Raw genomic sequence first — 19,458 nt, forward strand, 5'->3', positions numbered from 1 at the left:
AGCAGCAATCCGCAAAACGCTAGCAAAACGCCTCATAAAAATAAAAAAAAGCGTTTAAAAATCTGCTAGCGTTTTGCGGATCTGCTTGCGGTTTTTGGTGTGCACCAGCCCTAATTGACAGCAACACAGGAGAAAAGTCGTTTATGACTCATTTCACTCTGGGAGAAGTACTTTTTATTACACACTTTATATATGCACACTTTGGCCTCTTGCACACTGCATGCGTTTCCGATTCCACTTTTTAATTGGTTTTTACATCCAATTCCGATTTTTAATCTTTACTGCAAGCTGCATTTTTTGATCCGTTTTTCTGTTGAATGTATTCAGGGAAAATTGGAATTGAAAATCGGAAACGGAATTGCAAAACGGATTTGCAGTGTGCGGAGAGCCGTAATGAGTTTTTGTACATTTTAAATTTTACAGTTTTTCGCAATAGTGGTCTTTTAACAACATTCATGATTCAGGTTAACTTCAGTAAAGTTTGTCTTTTTGTTTTTTCTGTCCCCTTTCATTGTGAAATTTATTATATGAGGTTATATGTTATTGATGTGAGGTTACAGTGCCATTGTGTGCTGTGGTTAGTCTGTGGAGAAACAGCATAGATTTCAGCTAAATACTGGTTGTGGAATTCAGATTTCTTGGTGTGTGTCTGTGTGTGTGCCTGTGTGTGTGTGTGTGCGTGTCCGCTCAGAGGGGAGGTGCACAGAAAAGGCATGCACTCTATTTATTCTCCTGTACAGAAATGCTCACATCATTAAGTCGTCTGCCACTGACTGTGCTAAGCTCAGACAGAACTTCACCAACTCTGTGACTTCCACTTTTCTCATTACAAAGAACCTGCCCAGCACATTTCGCAGGGAGGAGACTTTATAAAGATTTCATGGGTAAGTGTCTGCAGTACATTGATTTTATCATTATCCATTATTTCTCTCTGTATAGCCTTTTCATGTACATATCTGTATTTTTTTTTTTGGGGGGGGGGGGGGGGGTAAATATAACTTTGAATTCTTGAAACAGAGGATGGTTTCAATAATTCAACTTAATATGAGCAAGAAAGATCCCCCAGGTAGCATCACTGCCAAATATGCAGATCATTCCTTTATGTCCCTGACAGCCAGACACACATCCAGAACCGCTGGAGTGCAAGGTGTACCTATAGCTGTACCTATAAAAGTGTTGCCAAGAAAAATGGGTGCAAAATTCAATTCATTTTGCGCATTGGCCGTAGCGAGACGGCCACTTATAGTTTTGACCGGCCAGAACCAAAAGTGTTGTGTTTCTTATATAAGTACACAATAATAATCTGTATGCATATACAAGGAGGTGTTGCATTTTCTTGTAAAAGTAATGCAGTTTGTGAGGCTAGGAGCGCACTAGGCATCATCACTTTGTGCACATAATAGAAATTTATGGGATTAAAAAAACGCATATCTCTGCATGTTCCAATGTGTATTCTTCAAAACTCACAACTTTCTGCACATTTCTGTAAAATGCACATAATGTATTTCAATGGAGACGCAGAAGATATGCATTTTACATGCATTTTTAAAAAATGATACTGTAATGTTATTCATAATCCATTGATAAAAAAATGATAAAATAATGGGAAAAAAAAACGCAAAGGCACAGAGGAATGCAAAAACGCACAATACAGGAAAGTCATGGTTTTCTGCACAGCGAAGTGTGCTCCCTGCCTAATTTTTGACACATCTTAAGAAGTGCTGTGATGTATGAGATCACTTGTAATTTAAACTGTAAAAATTCACCAGTTGTGGAATGTTTGTATTTGGTAAAACGTTTAGCTGTCATTGTTATGTGTTTCTGTTTGGTTTTTTTTTTTGCAAGGAAGGGGAAGTGTCCTGAAGGTAAAAATATAGATTGTTGAATCAGAGCTGAATAAGAGCCAGGGCACACCAAAAATAGCTAGTGTAATCGCAAACGCTGAGCGTTTTTAAAAGCTAGTTTTGCAAAGCGATTCCAGGCATGTGCCTAGCGATTTTCTAGCTATGGAGCGTTTTGGTGTCGAGATTTTTTATTTTTTTGACACTTTGACTTGAAAGCTACCTGCTTTTGCAAAAAAAAAAAAGTGCTTAGAAAATCGATCTGTTCTAGCGTTTTTTAGAGCGATTTTCCACTTTTCCTATACTTAGGAAATCGCCTTTAAAATGCTGCAAGACACGCGTTTGCATTTTGGAAAAAAATCACATCATTGTAGTGTGATCCATCCCATACAAATACATTAGCCAAGCACTTTTCCAAGCGCTAGCGTTTTTAAAAGCTCTTAGAAGCACTCTTGGTGTGCACCAGCCCTGATACTGATTGCAGCTGCAGATTTTTTTCTTTGGAACCTGGTAATGCTTTCTAAACCAAAATGAGTCTGGTTCATCCTTGGATACATCTGATAGTTCTGTCTCCTGTACCGCAGTATATGTGACAGAACTATATCATTCATCTATTTTTGGCCCACTTACAAATATAGCGGTCACAGATATTGTAGCAATATTTTTCACTAGTTCTACATAGCACCCTTCTGTGTTAGTGAATAAAAGTGGTTAATCACCAGATGCTAATCATTTTTAGTTGATGCAGATTTTATACAAATGTGTGCCGCCTGGGAATGGACCAATCAGAAACCCTGAGAGCACTTTCACACTTGGGCGGTGTGACGCGGTATTTTTACTGCACCCCACCGCAGGCCAATGAAAGTCTATGGGGCTGTTTATACCAACTTGGTGACGGAAGTGACGTTTTCGACGCATCTCTGATGCAAGGACAGATCAATGGGCCAGATTTATCAAAGCATTACCGACAGTTTTTTCTTCTAAAACTGTTCTAACCAGCAGAAGAACAGTTCTGCATGATTGTAAGACACTTCCCAAAGCCTATATAATAGCAGCAGTTTAGCGAGGATTTCTAGAGCTACACTACAGTTAAGAAAAGTGCAAATCCATTCCTTAACTGCTGCAGATTAAGAAGTGCTCATTAGCAGTTCTCCAGATAGTGCAAGCTAGATGTGATTTGTGAAGTGCTCCTCCCTCACTCAGAGCTTGCTGACAGCAGGTGTGTTGGTTACCTCAGCAACAGCAATTCCCCTCACACACTGCACTGCCTGAGAGACCTTCCTAGCTCCTTCTAGTCCTTACAGTTTAAGAAGGAATATGCACTATCTAGTGATTTCTTGGGCTGTCTGAGACAGTTCTGCACGGATTTCTGAAAACCTACTAATATTTTGTCTCAGATACTCTTGATAAATCTGGCCCAATGTTACCACATGGTTCTGCGCGACCTGCGGTGGACCGGAAGTCATGTAAGTCTATGGCGATGCAGGTTTTTTTAAAAATTTACACAGTGGCATACATACACAAATGCGTATATTTACAATACGCTACTGTGCACTTCCATATCCCCGAAACGTGAGAAGTGAGCGCAAGCGAGCATCACTTCCTGTTTGGCTGTGAGCCTGAAGGGGGTTACCGTGTACTGACATGGTAATCACTGAAAGCCTGTTTTGTGGGAGGAAACCAGAGTTTCTCAGAGGAAACCCACACACACATGGGGAGAACATACAAACTCGGTGCAGATAGTGCCCTGGCTGGATTTAGAAAAGGGGACCCAGCGCTGCAGGGCCAGAGAGCTAACCATTACGCCACTATGCTCAGTGAGTAAATAGGGGGCGCCAGCAATAGCTAGAAGCCGAATTACGTCTTTCCCCAGAGTCAATGGCGCCCAGGAGGGTGTAATTAACACTCCTGGAACTTTTGCAGGGCCAGGGTGAGCCGTTTTTCGGTTTTACCCTGCGGCCAAATTTCCCGGTGCCTTAATTACAGGTATGCGTTTTATTCTGCCAGTGAGGGCTTTGTTAAGTGTTCAGTCTTCTCCATATATATTGTTCAAAACATGATACTAAGATACATAAGATCTGGTGATGTACAAAGGTCATCACCATTTCATTAAAGGGAATTCGTTAATCAGCAGGTTTTCTTCCATGGTACGTCTGTTTGTTTGCTGTCAGTGGACTTTGATTGTATACATTTGCATATCGGAGCTTGTACAAACAGTTTGGAGACGTTTCAGCAGTAATGAACTAAGCTACCAAAAAGAAACTGAATGTAGTATTATGAGACAAACAAGTTACATGGGCATCATAAAGCGACATAAATTGTGAATACATTGTCATTTAAGTATAAAGAAGTTATACATTTATAATTAGTATAAAGAAGTTATACATTCAGCGCTGCGTAATATGTTGGCGCTTTATAAATACAATAAATAAATAAATAATAAATAATACATTTTCTCAACAACCCCTTGAGCCCAAGATGCTGGTACTTTCCAAGATCTAGGGACCCTCACTGTACAACTTCTTTCCCCCCACCACCTCAGAGAACGATGGGCCACACCCACATAACGCCTACAGCTAAGTACACACATGCAAGAATTATCACCCCTCCGGAATCAGGAAATGATCGCCTGGCGACAATTCGGGGAACTATGCTGTGCGGACACGGATTGGCGGGCAATGGAATGGCTTTAATTAGTCGGGGGGCTTAAAAATAGCATTGTGATCGGTCATGCCCGGGCAACGGTGGTTGTTAAGAATCCAACAGAACGGGTCTTAACGATGCCCAAGCAAGGTGGAGCCGTGGCCACTGTACACACATTACAATTGTCGGCTGCAACAGTCGTTATCAAACATTTTAGCTGATGGTTATCGCATGTGTGTGCGTTGCTTACCTCTTCTTCTGGGTCTGACCAAGTTGGATGTGATTGGCTGATCCAAAAATATACTACCTGCCACCTGCTGCCATGGCTGATTGGTCAAATTTGTTTTAATACATTATCATTAAAAATAAATAAACAACCCCACTGACTGTCCTGGGGCCCAAATGAGGATCCCCAGAGACTTTTACAGCTTTTATGTTTGGCAGGTTGTATAGCTGTCACCTTCTAACCAGTGGCTTAGCTAAGGAGTTATGAGCCCCGGTGCAAGTTTTACATGCCCCCCCCCCCCCCCAGCACTCTATACATAACAATTGATACGGCGCACCAGAACCTGCCAAGGGCAACTACAGTATCAGAGGTGCAAGCAGAAGAGGGGAGCAGTGTGTTAAGGATTACGGTTATTCAAAGCATCTATAGGAGTGATTATTACAAACACAGGACCAATAGAGAGCCAATACTGTGATAGAGGGTGGACCCTTCAGGTCCCCTCTGGCCCAAGGGCCCCGATGCGATCGCTACCTCTGCACCCCCTACTGCTACGGCACTGCCACTAACCACAGGCTGCCCATTTCCCACTCATTTAGCCACATCTTTTTTAGCTATTGCAAGATTTTTGTGCTGTCACTATAGCTGAGATCTCTGTATGTAATGGTGTCCATTGTCATGTCTACTGCTGTAAGGGTGTCCATACGTACCTCCATTTTCAGCATCCGTATCCAGACAATTTGATCTTAATGAATCTGTCAGATATCAACGCCACAACTTGGCCATCCGATCGTTCGTTTTGACTGATTTCCTGGCGAAATCGGTCAAAAAGACGAATCAGCCATGCTGGAAAATCTTAGTGTCAAGGACTCGATTGGGTGCACGGTGGTAACAGACCCTATAGACCCCTGACCAGTGTCCCCCCAAGTGTACTTCCTCTCTCCCGCTCCTGGGCCTGTGGTGAGTGTTGAAGGCGTACCTGCTATGCCCCACAAATCCCCGCCTCCTCCGGTGTCCAGCATGTTTCTGGATTGTCATAGCAAGTGTCTGTACCACGTGACACTGCTGCAAGTCGTGACATCAATACATGCGGCGGTGTAACGGCGTACAGGCACCCATGGTGGCAATTCAAAAAGATGTGTGGAAGTGTGAGAAAAGCAACGGCGTTACAAGTGAACCTTCGAAACTCACCATGGTCCTAGAGGTGGGGATATATACACTTGGGGGGGGGGGGGGGGCTGGGAGGGGGCAGCATACATAGCCCTACTACACACATAATGAACACATCATATGGACCTCGTGCATACAGACAGTCCTTATCCTATGTGTACATTTAAGGTACCCATACATCTAGCGACTTGGCGGCCAATCGATCATCATTCCATTATTATTATTATTGAATCGGATAAAAATTGGTGCCACCAAGTCCATGCCCAATTGACTAATTTTAATTCTTTTCAATCGGACATGCTGCAAGATGACGGGCCATTGAGGATGGTCAGGTTCTGCGGGGATAATGGCGAGTGATACCTGGCATGACAAAACCCCCGGCGCTGTCCCCCCCAATGTAAGATGTCCCCCCCCCCTCCCCATGCCTGGTTCACTATATTTTACCTGTCTGTGTCCACCACTGGCTTCAGGCTCCACCGCAATCTGCATACATGCGACCCATGTGCTTGCCGGAGTAACGTGGGCAAGTGTGTGACGTCACACACGACCAGGTATATGCCGGCAATCACTTGGGCACATCTATGCGGATTGCAGTGGATCCTGAAGCCAGTGGTGGACCTGGACAGGTAATGTATAGTGTACTGGGTGGGGGGTGGCACAACCAGGGGGGGGGGGTACACATTCGACATTAAGAGGGACAGTGTCGGGATAGCGGGGTGGCAGATGCAGCATCACAAGGCCAATTCCTGATCAATTTGAGCATGAAATCGATCAGGAATTGGCCTGCAGTGTGCGGGCAGATGACAGATCTCTCTCTCTAATCAGATAGATTTGTCTCTTGGTCGAATCTGCCCATCATCACTAGATGTATGGCTAGCTTTAAGAGCCAGCTTCAGCCACCATTGTGTCACTGTGGTCATACATGTAATAATTTAAGCAAGAAAAGTCAGCATCCCATACACACAACTACTACAACTAGGTACAATAAGCACTGTATTAAATTAAAAAAAATTACAAATATGTAAAGTATGCATGAATGTGCACAGTCAGCCATTTTACAATTAAGGTACATCTGGTGCCTGTTCCTGCAGCCTTATCTACTGAGATCAGTATAGTCGCGCATGGCAGCAAAAGAGATGAATCACAAATTCCATTATGCAACAAAAGTGTATTAAAAATATATACACCAGACTGTAGGGTAAACTCCTGATAACAGGCTAGCAATGAAAGTGTAAATGCAAACTCATCAACTTATGGTTATAATGTAAAAAAAAGGTGGAAACTGGCCTACAATATGTACACAGTAGTATAGTTTACTGAACTACAGTCAAAGCAAAATTTTCAACATATTGTAAACATGCATACATTTAAAAATAGCGCTGCAAAAAATGTTGCAGGGGGATGCCGGTCATGGAATCTTGTTATTTATTTAACCACTTCCCCTCCCCCGGAACGAGTAACTACGTCCCTGCAAAATGCCATAACTATGTGCAGGGACGTAGCTACATTGTTCCTCCCCGACCTGCATTCCCGCTCCCCCCCCCCCCCCCCACTATGCATACAGAAGTCAGCTGCAAGGACATCTTGTGGCCAAAAGGTAAAATTACATCTACATTTTTTTTCAACAAAGGACCTATTTTTTGTCTTAAACCCCTTAAGAACCAGACACTTTTTTTCCATTCAGACCACTGCAGCTTTAATGGTTTATTGCTCGGTCATACAACCTACTATCTAAATGAATTTTACCTCCTTTTCTTGTCACTAATACAGCTTTCTATTGGTGCTATTTGATTGCTGCTGTGATTTTTAGTTATTATTATATTCATCAAAAAACGACATGAATTTTGTAAAAAAAAATAATAATAATTTTCTGCGCTGACATTTTTCTAATAAATTAAAATGTCTCTATACATTTTTGTCTAAATGTACTGTGCTACATGTCTTTGATCAATAGACACTTATTGTTTTTTTTTTGTTTGGGTAAAAGTTATAGCGTTTACAAACTATGGTGCAAAAGGTGAATTTCCCCAGTTTGAAGCATCTCTGACTTTTCTGAGCACCTGTCATGTTTCATGAGGTGCTAGAATTCCAGGATAGTATAAATACCCCCCAAATGACCCCATTTTGGAAGGAAGACATCCAAAAATATTTACTAAGAGGCATGGTGAGTTCACAGAAGATTTTATTTTTTGTCACAAGTTAGCGTAAAATGACACTTTGTGACAAAAAAAAAAAAAGTTTCCATTTCTGCTAACTTGTGAAAAAAGAAAAATAAAATCTGCCACAGACTCACCATGCCCCTCTCTGAAAACTTTGGGGTGTCTACTTTCTAAAATGGGGTCATATTTGGGGTGTGTTTACTGTTTTGGGGGGTGGTAAATTATAAGCACCCCTGTAAAGTCTAAAGGTGCTCATAGGACTTTGGGCCCCTTAGCACACCTAGGCTGCAAAAAAGTGTCACACATGTGGTATCGACGTACTTAGGAGAAATAGTATAATGTGTTTTGGGGTGTATTCTTACACATACCCCTGCTGGGTTGGAGAAATATCTCTGTAAATGAGAAATTTTTGATTTTTTTTTTACACACAATTGTCCATTTACAGAGATATTTCTCCCCCATTTTGGAAGGAAGACATCCAAAAGTATTCACTAAGAGGCATGGTTAGTTCATAGAAGAAGTTAGCGGAAATTGATTTTTATTGTTTTTTTTTCACAAAGTGTCATTTTCCACTAACATGACAAAAAATAAAATCTTCTATGAACTCATCATACACCTAACGAAATACATTGGGGTGTCTTCTTTCTAAAATGGGGTCACTTGTGAGGTTCTTATACTGCCCTGGCATTTTTAGGGGCCCAAACAGTGAGGAGTAGTCTGGAAACCAAATGCCTCAAAATGACTGTTCAGGGGTATAAGCATCTGCAAATTTTGATGACAGGTGGTCTATGAGGGGCTGAATTGTGTGGAACCGGTCATAAGCAGGGTGGCGCAGGATGTTCTCAAATCATGACCTGGACATGGCAGCAGAGAACATGGGCATGTGATGTATTGGGTGCATAGACCAATAAGACCGCAATACATTCTTTTTGACTAGACCCATGTTAAGGAGAAGGCTCCAAAAAATGTTAAGTTTGGAACTTGGAGTGGTTTCCACCGAAAAAGGCTGGGCATGGTAGCTTCTTGGATTGGGATGCGTATTGTGTGGCATAACAGTTGATCTCAGCCACAATTAAGTCGTAGAGACCAACAGTGATCAGGAAAAATCTGCCACTGCAGTGGGGCGGGTAAGGGTTTGGCCGGGTGATCAGAAGCCCGCGGGGGGCAGATTAGGGCCTGATCTGATGGATAGGAGTGCTAGGGGGTGACAGGAGTTGATTGATGGGTGTCTCAGTGGGTGATTAAAGGTGAGAATAAATGCAATCAATGCACTGGGGAGTTGATCGGAAGGGGTTCTGAGGGGGATCTGAGGGTTTGGCTGAGTGATCAGAAGCCCACACGGGGCAAATTAGGGCCTGATCTAATGGGTAGGTGTGCTAGGGGGTTACAGGTGGTGACAGGAGGTGATTGATGGGTGTCTCGGTGTGATTGGAGGTGGGAAGAGATGCAAGCAATGCACTGGGGAACCGATCGGGGGGGAGGGGGGGTCTGAGGGTGATCTGAGGGTGTGGGCGGGTAATTGGGTGCCCGCAAGGGGCAGATTAGGGTCTGATCTGAAGGGTAGCAGTGACAGGTGGTGACAGGGGGTGATTGATGGGTGATCAGTGGGTGATTAGAGGGGAGAACAGATGTAAATAATGCACTGGGGAGGTGATCAGGGGGGATCTGAGGGCAATCTGAGGGTGTGGGCGGGAAATTGGGTGCTCGCAAGGGGCAGATTAGGGTCTGATCTGATGGGTAGCAGTGACAGATGGTGACAGGGGGTGATTGATGGGTAATCAGTGGGTGATTAGAGAGGAGAACAGATGTAAATAATGCACTGGGGAGGTGATCAGGGGGGGGGGGGGTCTGAGGGCGATCAGAGGGTGTGGGCGGGTGTTTGGGTGCCCGCAAGGGGCAGATTAGGGTCTGATCTGATGGGTAGCAGTGACAGGTGGTGACAGGGGGTGACGGGGTGATTGATAGGTGATCAGGGTGTGATTAGAGGGGAGAATAGATGCAAGCAATGCACTGGCGAGGTGATCAGGGGGGTCTGAGGGCGATCTGAGGGTGTGGGCGGGTAACTGGGTGCCCGCAAGGGGCAGATTAGGGTCTGATCTGATGGGTAGCAGTGACAGGGGGTGATTGATGGGTGATCAGTTGGTGATTAAAGGGGAGCACAGATGTGAACAATGCACTTGGGAGGTGATCTGAGGGTGCGTCTGCGGGCAATCTGAGGGTGTGGGCGGGTGATCAGTTGCCCGCAAGGGGCAGGTTAGGGTCTGATCTGATGGGTGGAAAAGACAGGGGGTGATTGATGGGTGATTGACAGGTGATCAGTGGGTGATTACAGGGCAGAATAGATGTATACAGTACACGGGGGGGTCTGGGAGGGGTCTGGGGAGGATCTAAGGGTGTGGGGGGTGATCAGCAGCCCCCAGGGGGCAGTTTAGGACCTAATCTAAAGGGTAGCATTGACAGATAGTGACGGGGTGATTGACGGGTGATTAGGGGGGGTGATTGAGTGCAAACAGTGGTCTGAGGGGGTATTCAGGTGGCAGGGGGGGGGGGGCAGGATCAGTGTGTGTGTGTGTGTGTGTGTGTGTGCGTGTTTACATACACAGCTGCCTCCTCCCCTGGTGGTCCCTCAAATCACTTGGACCACCAGGGGAGGAGGCAGCCTGTGTAATACACTTTGTATGCAGTACAAAGTGTACTATACACTTTGTATGCGGCAATCGCAGGGTTAACAACCCGGTGGCGCTGCTAATTGGCCAGCAGGTGGGCGGAGCCTAATGCCAGCGGATGCGCACGCATCCCTACGCGCAATCCCCGGCTAATTAGTCCCCCAGGAACCGCCGCCGATCGGCGTTACGCAGTCCTGGGGGTGCAACTTTGCCGCCGCCTATTGGTAGTGGGCGGTCAGCAAGTGGTTAAAATAACCCCTGACCTCCCACACTCCCTAATACTTACCAAATTATTATTTATTCAAAAAAAATTTGAAAAAAAAAATATAAAAATTTACAAATAATAAAAAAAAACCATAAATAGTGACCTTAGACTGAACTTTTTTTTTATATGTATGTCAATAGGATATATTATTATTACTTTATACATTATGGGCTTTTAATTAGGGATGGATGCAAAACTGAAAAAAAATGCACCTTTATTTCCAAATAAAATATTGGCAACATACAATGTACTAGGGAAACATTTTAAATCTTGCAATAACCGGGACAAATGGGCAACTAAATGTGTGGGTATTAATTACATTAGCATGTATTATTTTAAAATTATAATGGATAAAAACTGAGAAATAATGAATTTTTTTATGTTTTCTTATTTTTCCCGTTAAAACACTTAGAATAAAATAATTCTTAGCAAAAAGTACCCTCAAAGAAAGCCTAATTTGTGGTGAAAAAAAACAAGATATAGAGTGTTTCGTTGTGATAAGTAGTAATCAAGTTATAGGATAATGAATGGAAGGAGCGCTGACAGGTGAAAATTGCTCTGTTTTTTTAAGAGGAAAAACTGTTCGAGTTGAAGTGGTTGAATTAAATATAGTGGTTACATGATTTAGGATATTTTATAAAATGTTAAAAAAACATTAGTAACAAGATGTTATTATCGACATCTAGCATTATTATACATTACCTGGTCCCGACACTCCTCCAATTCCTGGTTAGTTTGCAAGAGTCCTGCAGGGACAAAAAAGATTTCAGAAGAAAAATATGTTGTTTTATAGTTCAAACCACACTGGTGCTTTCTATCGTGGTTCATTTTCCTTCATGTTAACTTTTGAAAATAGTAAAAATATCAATTTAAAGGATGGGAATAATGTTTAGAATCAATTAAACACATTTTTCAGTAGATAAAATAAATATATTTACATAGATCAGTCCGTAAAGAGGGACAGATGAGGAAGAAAGAGAGACAGAGGGACTAGGTTCCCAAAGAGGAACTGTCCCTCCAAAAGAGGGACAATTGGGAATTATGCATCTGTGCAGATATACTTTAACATCGATGACGTTAAGTGGGAATGGCAGCCACTGTTTTGCAGCTGCTTATCCCACCCTGCCTCTCATTTGTGTATTCTAGTCTGGCCTCACTAGGAATTCGCAAGGCATTTTCATGTGTGCGTGAAATTAAGACATTGGGAAATTTGGGTGCAGGGTGAAGCCAAAAAATGTCTCACCCAGCAAAAGTCTTGGCGGCGTTAAATATGTTTTTATCGTAACTTGGGCTCCATCTCTTGACGGCACCCAAATTACTGCCTGAGCGCTGTTATAGCCATAACTCTATGGCAGCACTTGGTGCACCCGAATTCCAGCGCCATTTTTGCCTGACTCGGTTTTCACATCATCCTAGCAGGAGAATTTAGCAGACAAGTGTCTCGTCTTAATAAATTAATTTGCAATACAAAAAGTCACGTCACACAGCAGTAAAGTCATCTGGCAAAGCAGGATGCCAGCTTGCATAGAGGAAAACATTTCCAAGGAAGCTATGGAAGAAACATTAAGCCTATTACTGTCTGGGGGGCTTCTAAGGGCATACACGTGGAACCTCACTTAGAGAATATTAAAAAAAAACAGATTTAAAAAAATGGAACAATAGATAAAACCATACCAACAGGGACAGGTACCATTCAATACAGTAACCATGTTTACATTGTCCAGTAATCACAATCTCTGTTTTAGTTTTCTAAATAACAATAAAATGAGCAAAAGTGGATTAGTACATTTGTATATATTAAAAAAAACCTTCATTTTGTATCAATACAATGAGGATACTAAACATCACTGTATTAGCAACTATTGGCAGACGCAACGCATTCATGAACATTGTCACTTCCGCATGAGTCTAGTCTCTGTGCACTTCAGGAGGAAGTGAGGCTGTGGGTATGGGCAGTGGAGAAGGGATGATGCATGCCGCATGATGGAGTGGCTCCAGATGGGTGGGGTAAGAAGGGGAACAATGGACATGGTCGTTGTCCAGTCTCTGTGCACTTCAGGAGGAAACCAATGTTATGCTACTATTCATTTAATGGTGCCCATGAGTTTTACCTCCTTGTGGTCAAGGTCTTGAATCTACTCCTGTGTGACCAGTATTATATCCCTCCCGATGACTGGTTTCCCCAAACACAAGATGGTGAGGAACCCCTCATCCATAAAAGTGGACTATTGAGTTCTTCAGAGAGCAAAAGTGTTTTTTCGACATCCCCCCCTCCCCTCCATCTCTTCAAGCTTCTTAGCTTCTTATTCAAAGGCATCGGGACTTGTTCCCCCATAAAAGCAGGGTGTTGAGGCTGTGGCTATGGGCAGTGAAGGGGGGATGACGCATGTCGCATGATGGAGTGGCTCCAGATGGGTGGGGTAAGAAGGGGAACAATGGACAAGGTCATTGATAGTTGCTTGAAGATCCAGCATGCCAAGGCATTAAGTGACCTCAGCAGACCTTGGGGGACACCTGTCCTCACACACTACATTCTTGGCCAAGATGGCCCCAACCAACCTTACCTGAGAACAGTCTAGCATGAGTACAAGGCTTAAGTCGCTCTGACACATTGAGAGGTATTGGTGGTCACCATACGCACACTAGATTCTCAGCTCCTAATTGCTGCCTCAGCCAAAAACCATCTAGCATGTAAACAAGATTTTTTTAAACTCTAACCCACCCGTTTACAAGACGAGATGATCAAAAAGCAAGTAGTTTCCCAGGTTTCTATGGAAGAGGACTAGGAATGTATTCCCCTTAGCTGCAGTCTTTGAAATTGCTGCCTCCAGAGTGCTTGTCTCCCAGACTGCTTGGTAATATTTTGAAAAGTTTTCTGCATCATTTAAGCATCTAATTAATAATAATTGCATTTTTTCTTTGGGAGCCAATCTGAAGTTTCCATAACATTTCTTAAACATTTGTTATTGCATAAACTCCCTTCCTGTTATACATCTGGTGATCACACACCATCAGACATGGAAGCACTTTAAACATAAGGGTTTGGCTCAAATAATCAAAAAACCTTATCTACCCCTTTTCATGTCCAGCCAGTCAGAGGAAATCTGTGTCAGAGAGAATATGAGATCATTTCAGAGTAGTCATATCACACCACTATCATCTGTGCTGCTTTCCTTTAGTAACACATCTTCTGAAACTAAAAATGCATTGCTTGGAAGGACTATTTTGAGTTTAACACACGGAGCTCTGTGCAATTCACTTTTTCTCCTCAGATTTCTCCTGGTGATAATTTCAAAATTGTCAATAAAATACCTTTTAAACCACCAGCAAGCAAACAAATAATCAAAATAATTTTGATAGTACTTTTTCACCTACGTTTTGGTATTTTTTTCATTGCAAAAATTATTTTACATTGAAGATAAAAAATAATCTCCTAGGAGAAAAGTCAGGAGAAAAGGTTAATTGCATATGGGCCACTGATTCTTATGGACACATCCGAGCTACATAAAAAAACAAAAATCTACTTACTTGGGGCTTCCTCCAGCTCCTTGCAGCCATCCAGTGCCCTCGCTTCAGCTCCGCTCCCCACCGGTGGCCCGGGGTCCCCTCCAGTGCAAGATGCCTGGCGAGGTCAGCATCTGCACCAAAGAGGAACAGGAGACACCGGAACTGCGGCGAGGGCACAGGACGGCTGCAAGGGGCTGGAGGAAGTCCGGGTAAGTAGATTTTTGTGTGTTTTTTTTCCTTGGACTTCCCTTTAAAAGACCACTCCAGCGAAAAAAGTAAGCAGTTAAGATCTGACACAACTGACAGGTTTTGGTCTAGTCCATCTTACCATGGGGCCTACGGGGGATTCTCAGCATATTCTTTGTTTTCAAAAGCATTTTCTGAATGGCAGTTGCTAAGTCTAACTGTCAAAAAAGTGCACAAGTGAGTTGGGAAGCTTTCTGGCATGCAGGGGCGTAACAATGGGAGGCTTTCTGGTACGCAGGGGCGTAACAATGGGAGGCTTTCTGGTATGCAGGGGCGTAACAATAGATCCTGCAAAGAATGCAGCTGCAGGGGGGCACAGAAGCCACAGGGGTCCCCATGAAGTTTCTTTTCTCTGTCCTGAGAGACTGACAACTAAGAGTACGGAGAGAAAAAAAACTTTCTTCTCACCGCACAATTGTTCTAATGATCATCTGCTCAGCCACCGAAAAGGAATCATACAAAGTTTTGTAGACAAATATTTGTAGACAGCCCTTATACAGTGTTCAGCAGGGTCTTGTGCATAGCTCTGCTCTACCCCCAGCATCTCTACCCCTCCCCTAGTGCTGTGCCCTGTAGTGATGCTTGAGGATTCTGGGCACGGAGAGAAAAAGCTTTCTGCCCTCTGCACAACTGCTCTAATGACTGCATCTGCTCAGCAACTGATAAGGAATCATACACAGTTTTGTAGACAAAGGCCTCGATTCATAAAGCATTCCCGCATTCGGAAATGCAAAAAAACGCTCACTTTACCGACCACACACCAAAATATGCATTCATAAAGGCTTTTTCCGCATGAAAAGCCGACATTTGCGAGCAGAGTGATCAATCACCGCCTTGCGCGGTGATTATCACAGCAACAGTAACAAATGTCAATTCATAAAGATTAGAGGTAGCGGTATGCGGACGGGTATTACCGCTACCTCTGATGTGGCGAGAAGCGTGCGGAATCCGTTGCAGTGAATGGGACAGACCTCCCAAGCAGCTGCAGAGAGAACACCGCACGGAGGGATTCCGCCTGCTTCCCCTGTTTCCGCACGTCTCCCGACAGCCTAACGCCTGCCTACAGCGGAGTATCTCCGCACGTATATCACAAGTAGCTAAATTTTTATGAATTACCACCCTGAAGGCGGAAATACCGACAGCGGTGTTTCCCCGCTCGACTTTCCCCGCTCGCAGGCAGTTTTATGAATCGAGGCCAAAGATTTGTAGACAGTCCCTAATCAGTGTGCAGCAGAGTTTTGAGTACAGCGCCCCCAGCCTCGCCGTCCTCTCCCCAAGTGCTGTGTACTGTAGTGATCCTGGAAAAGTTTGCAAAGCCAGTTCTGCTCAGTCAGAGATAGACAGAGTGAGTGTAATAAGCTGAGGCTGGGAGCACACTCGTCTATCGGTTTTCTGTTTGTGTTTTCTGCACAGCATGTTTGTCTGTATGTGTGAAATATGCACGCTTTATCATAGAAGCTAATGTAATTGATAGAGAAAATGCCTGCCGTGCTCCAAAGTTTCCGAGGGGGGCCCAGTGATTTCTAGTTACACCCCTGCCGGTATCTTACTATTTTGGAAGTTATTTCTAGCTAATACAGTCGATTTACTAGCTAGACTTTGTATAGCTTGGAACCGTCATAATGACAATTAAATGTGCTGTAAAGAATCAATAAAATTAGAAAATAAAATTAAAGTATAATGGCCAGAAATGACTAAGTTTTAGCGCTTATTTCAGTCTTTCTTTTATCTACAGTATATTATTTAAAACATGTGGCTGGATATAAGCTATTAGTTTAGTATGCTGGTATGTCTGAATGTTTTCCACAATAAAACGATTTAAAAAAAAAAAACAATTTTGGTAGCTAAACTGCCGTTCAGAAAATGCTTTTGAAAACAAAGAAACCCCTAAGGATGCCCCATGAGAAGATGGACTAGTTCAAAACCTGTCAATTCTGTCAGATTTTAACTGCTTACTTTTTTCGATAGAGTGGTTCTTTGAGGCCAGCAGGGCATTTCAGGACAGAAGGTAATTTCTGTAGGTCAGTGAGACATCTGTTCCTGGCGCTCAGCCTTTCTGTTTTATTTTATCTTATTCTGAAAGAGAAAAGTGTTGTTCTGCTATATGTGAGTCTACCTCCTTCAGTAGAATACAGATCTCCTGTCCTGGTGAGTGCTGTGAGCACACTTCCTCTTCAGCAGATGCTTATCTGAGCTTTGTCAATGCAGAATGCCGATAACAAATCTGAGGTACATAACTTCTGCTCATGAGTAGCTTTAAAGCAAGACAGGCCTTTCTGTAGAAAAAAAGAAAATGTATTTCTCCTGTTAAATATCATGGGAATAAAAAGAAATAAACACATCTTCATTATCAAAAAGAAAAAGAAATTGGTTGTATTGAATGCATTCCCATCTGTTAACAATACCAAGGTCTAAAGCTGAATACTCACCTTATATGACCAGACTCACGCTCCCCGATCCATTTTGCTAGCAGTGGGTATACACGACATCATGCAATGGAACACGGCAGACGCAAACAAGAGTTCAAGCTATAGTGGTACTTTGCACGGTCGTCAGGGATCTTAAAGATCCGATCCGCCATGGAAACAATCACTTGTCGCTCAAAAAATTGCCAGTCATCGGAAAAATAATCTGAAAATATGCTTAGTGGGTACAGGCCTTAAGGGTGCCTTAAAGAGAAGCTCAGGCCAAGACTTGAACGTTATCCCAATCAGTAGCTGATACCCCCTTTTACATGAGAAATCTATTCCTTTTCACAAACAGACCATCAGGGGGCGCTGTATGACTGATATTGTGGTGAAACCCCTCCCACAAGAAACTCTTGAGTACGCACTCCTGGCAGTTTCCTGTCTGGGAACCTTGCTGCATTGTAGGAAATAGCTGTTTACAGCTGTTTCCTACTGCCAAAAAAAGCTGGTAGCTGCTGCATGTTTTTTTGGCGGTAGGAAACAGCTGTAAACAGCTATTTCCCACAATGCAGCAAGGTTCACAGACAGGAAAATGCCAGGAGTGCGTACTCAAGAGTTTCTTGTGGGAGGGGTTTCACCACAATATCAGTCATACAGCGCCCCCTGATGGTCTGTTTGTGAAAAGGAATAGATTTCTCATGTAAAAGAGGGTATCAGCTACTGATTGGGATAACGTTCAAGTCTTTTAAATCCCTGATTTACATTCCGACATTTATTACATGGTGACATTTTTACTGTTGGCAGCCAACAGTAAAAATGTCACCATGTAATAAATGTCGGAATGTAAATCAGGGATTTAAAAGATTTTACAATGGGCAAACACTGACTAAATAATTTATACATAATTATTGTAAAAATGAAGCACTTTTTTTATTACATTATTTTCACTGGAGTTCCTCTTTAAGTTTGACCTCGATAAAAGGTGTAGGATTTTCAGCTATCGCCCTGTATCTCTGCACACTATGTAAAGGCAACACCCCAATACAATAGTTCACAACCACCGATCGGCCCTTATTGACTACCTTAATAATTTTTTCAGGGACATTTTTTCTGAAGGAATTGATAGTATTTCAATCTGTTTTCGTTAAACTGAGTGTCCCTTTGACAGGTCCTGATTGGCGGTCTGTGTCATATTTCTGATTACAGGTAAACCTCTCAATTGTTAGGTAACCAAATAATGAAATAAACTTCAGCCTGATACACACTTTTAATTAAGACTAGCCGACCCGTGGCGGAGCATATGCAACATAAGGGGTAGCATGCAGGAAGGGGGTATTGGGCAGAGCGGTGGGGAGGTCCCCTCCCTCACCTGGGTCCCCCATCTGCTCTCCCCCTCTAGCTTAACTTCAGCTGCAGCCGTATCTATCTATCTATCTAAAAAGTAGTGCCCTGCCCCCAGAGCCGGTGCTAGACTTTTCTGCTGCCTACCCCCCCCCCCCCCGCCCAGCCATGGGTGGGGGGCCGCCGAGCTGGAGGGGGGTAGCGTGCAGGAAGGGGGTATTGGGCAGAGCGGCGGGGAGGGGGGTCTGACCCCCCCCTCCCTCACCTGGGTCTCCCATCTGCGCTCCCCCTCTAGCTTAACTTCAGCTGCAGCCGTATCTATCTATCTAAAAAGTAGTGCCCTGCCCCCAGAGCCGGTGCTAGACTTTTTCGCTGAGCCCCGCCCAGCCATGGGTGGGGGGCCGCCGAGCTGGAGGGGGTAGCGTGCAGGAAGGGTGTATTGGGCAGGGCGGCAGGGAGGGAGGGTCGGTCCCCCCTCCCTCACCTGGGTCCCCCATCTGCACTCCCACTCTAGCTTAACTTCAGCTGCAGCTGACGCTATTACTAAGAGGCAGTGGGTGGGGATGACTCACCTCTTCAGCATTCCAGCGTGCGTTCCACTGTTGTCACTTCCTGCAATGCCGCCCACTGTATTGTAAGTGGACGGCATTGCAGGAAGTTTCTGCTGACGGTACAGGAAAATGGTTAAGCAAAGCTTTTGAGGATCTTTTAGAATAATAAAAATCTATGAGAAGGTGTCCATAAAATTCCAGATGCACTTTCATTTTCATGTGTTTCCTGACCCTGAGATTCTTAGATCAAGTTTTTTTTTTTCCATTATCTGTCCTCAATCTGCTTATTTGGTTGGTAGAAGACAAGATTTTTTTTCACTGTTGTTTGAATAACTTTTGTTGAACTCCTCATCCATAGACACCAGATATGCAATATGTAATATATCTTATTTTATGCACAGGTTACACTATAACAGATTTATCACAGGCCGATTTTGA

General features: G+C 43.5%; 1 protein-coding gene across 2 annotated transcripts in view; it reads left to right on the top strand.

The window, feature by feature from the left end:
• The first annotated feature begins 793 nt into the window (after positions 1–793).
• CYSLTR1 (cysteinyl leukotriene receptor 1) overlaps positions 794–19,458 on the top strand; it is a 56,202-nt gene continuing 37,537 nt past the window's right edge. For both annotated transcript variants that reach the window (XM_068249557.1, XM_068249558.1), the window contains exon 1: positions 794–884. The gene's annotated coding sequence lies outside the window, so the exon portion shown is untranslated. The remainder of the gene's footprint in view (positions 885–19,458) is intronic.

The sequence above is a fragment of the Hyperolius riggenbachi genome, chromosome 8 (assembly GCF_040937935.1).
Source record: "Hyperolius riggenbachi isolate aHypRig1 chromosome 8, aHypRig1.pri, whole genome shotgun sequence".
Lineage (NCBI taxonomy): Eukaryota > Metazoa > Chordata > Amphibia > Anura > Hyperoliidae > Hyperolius > Hyperolius riggenbachi.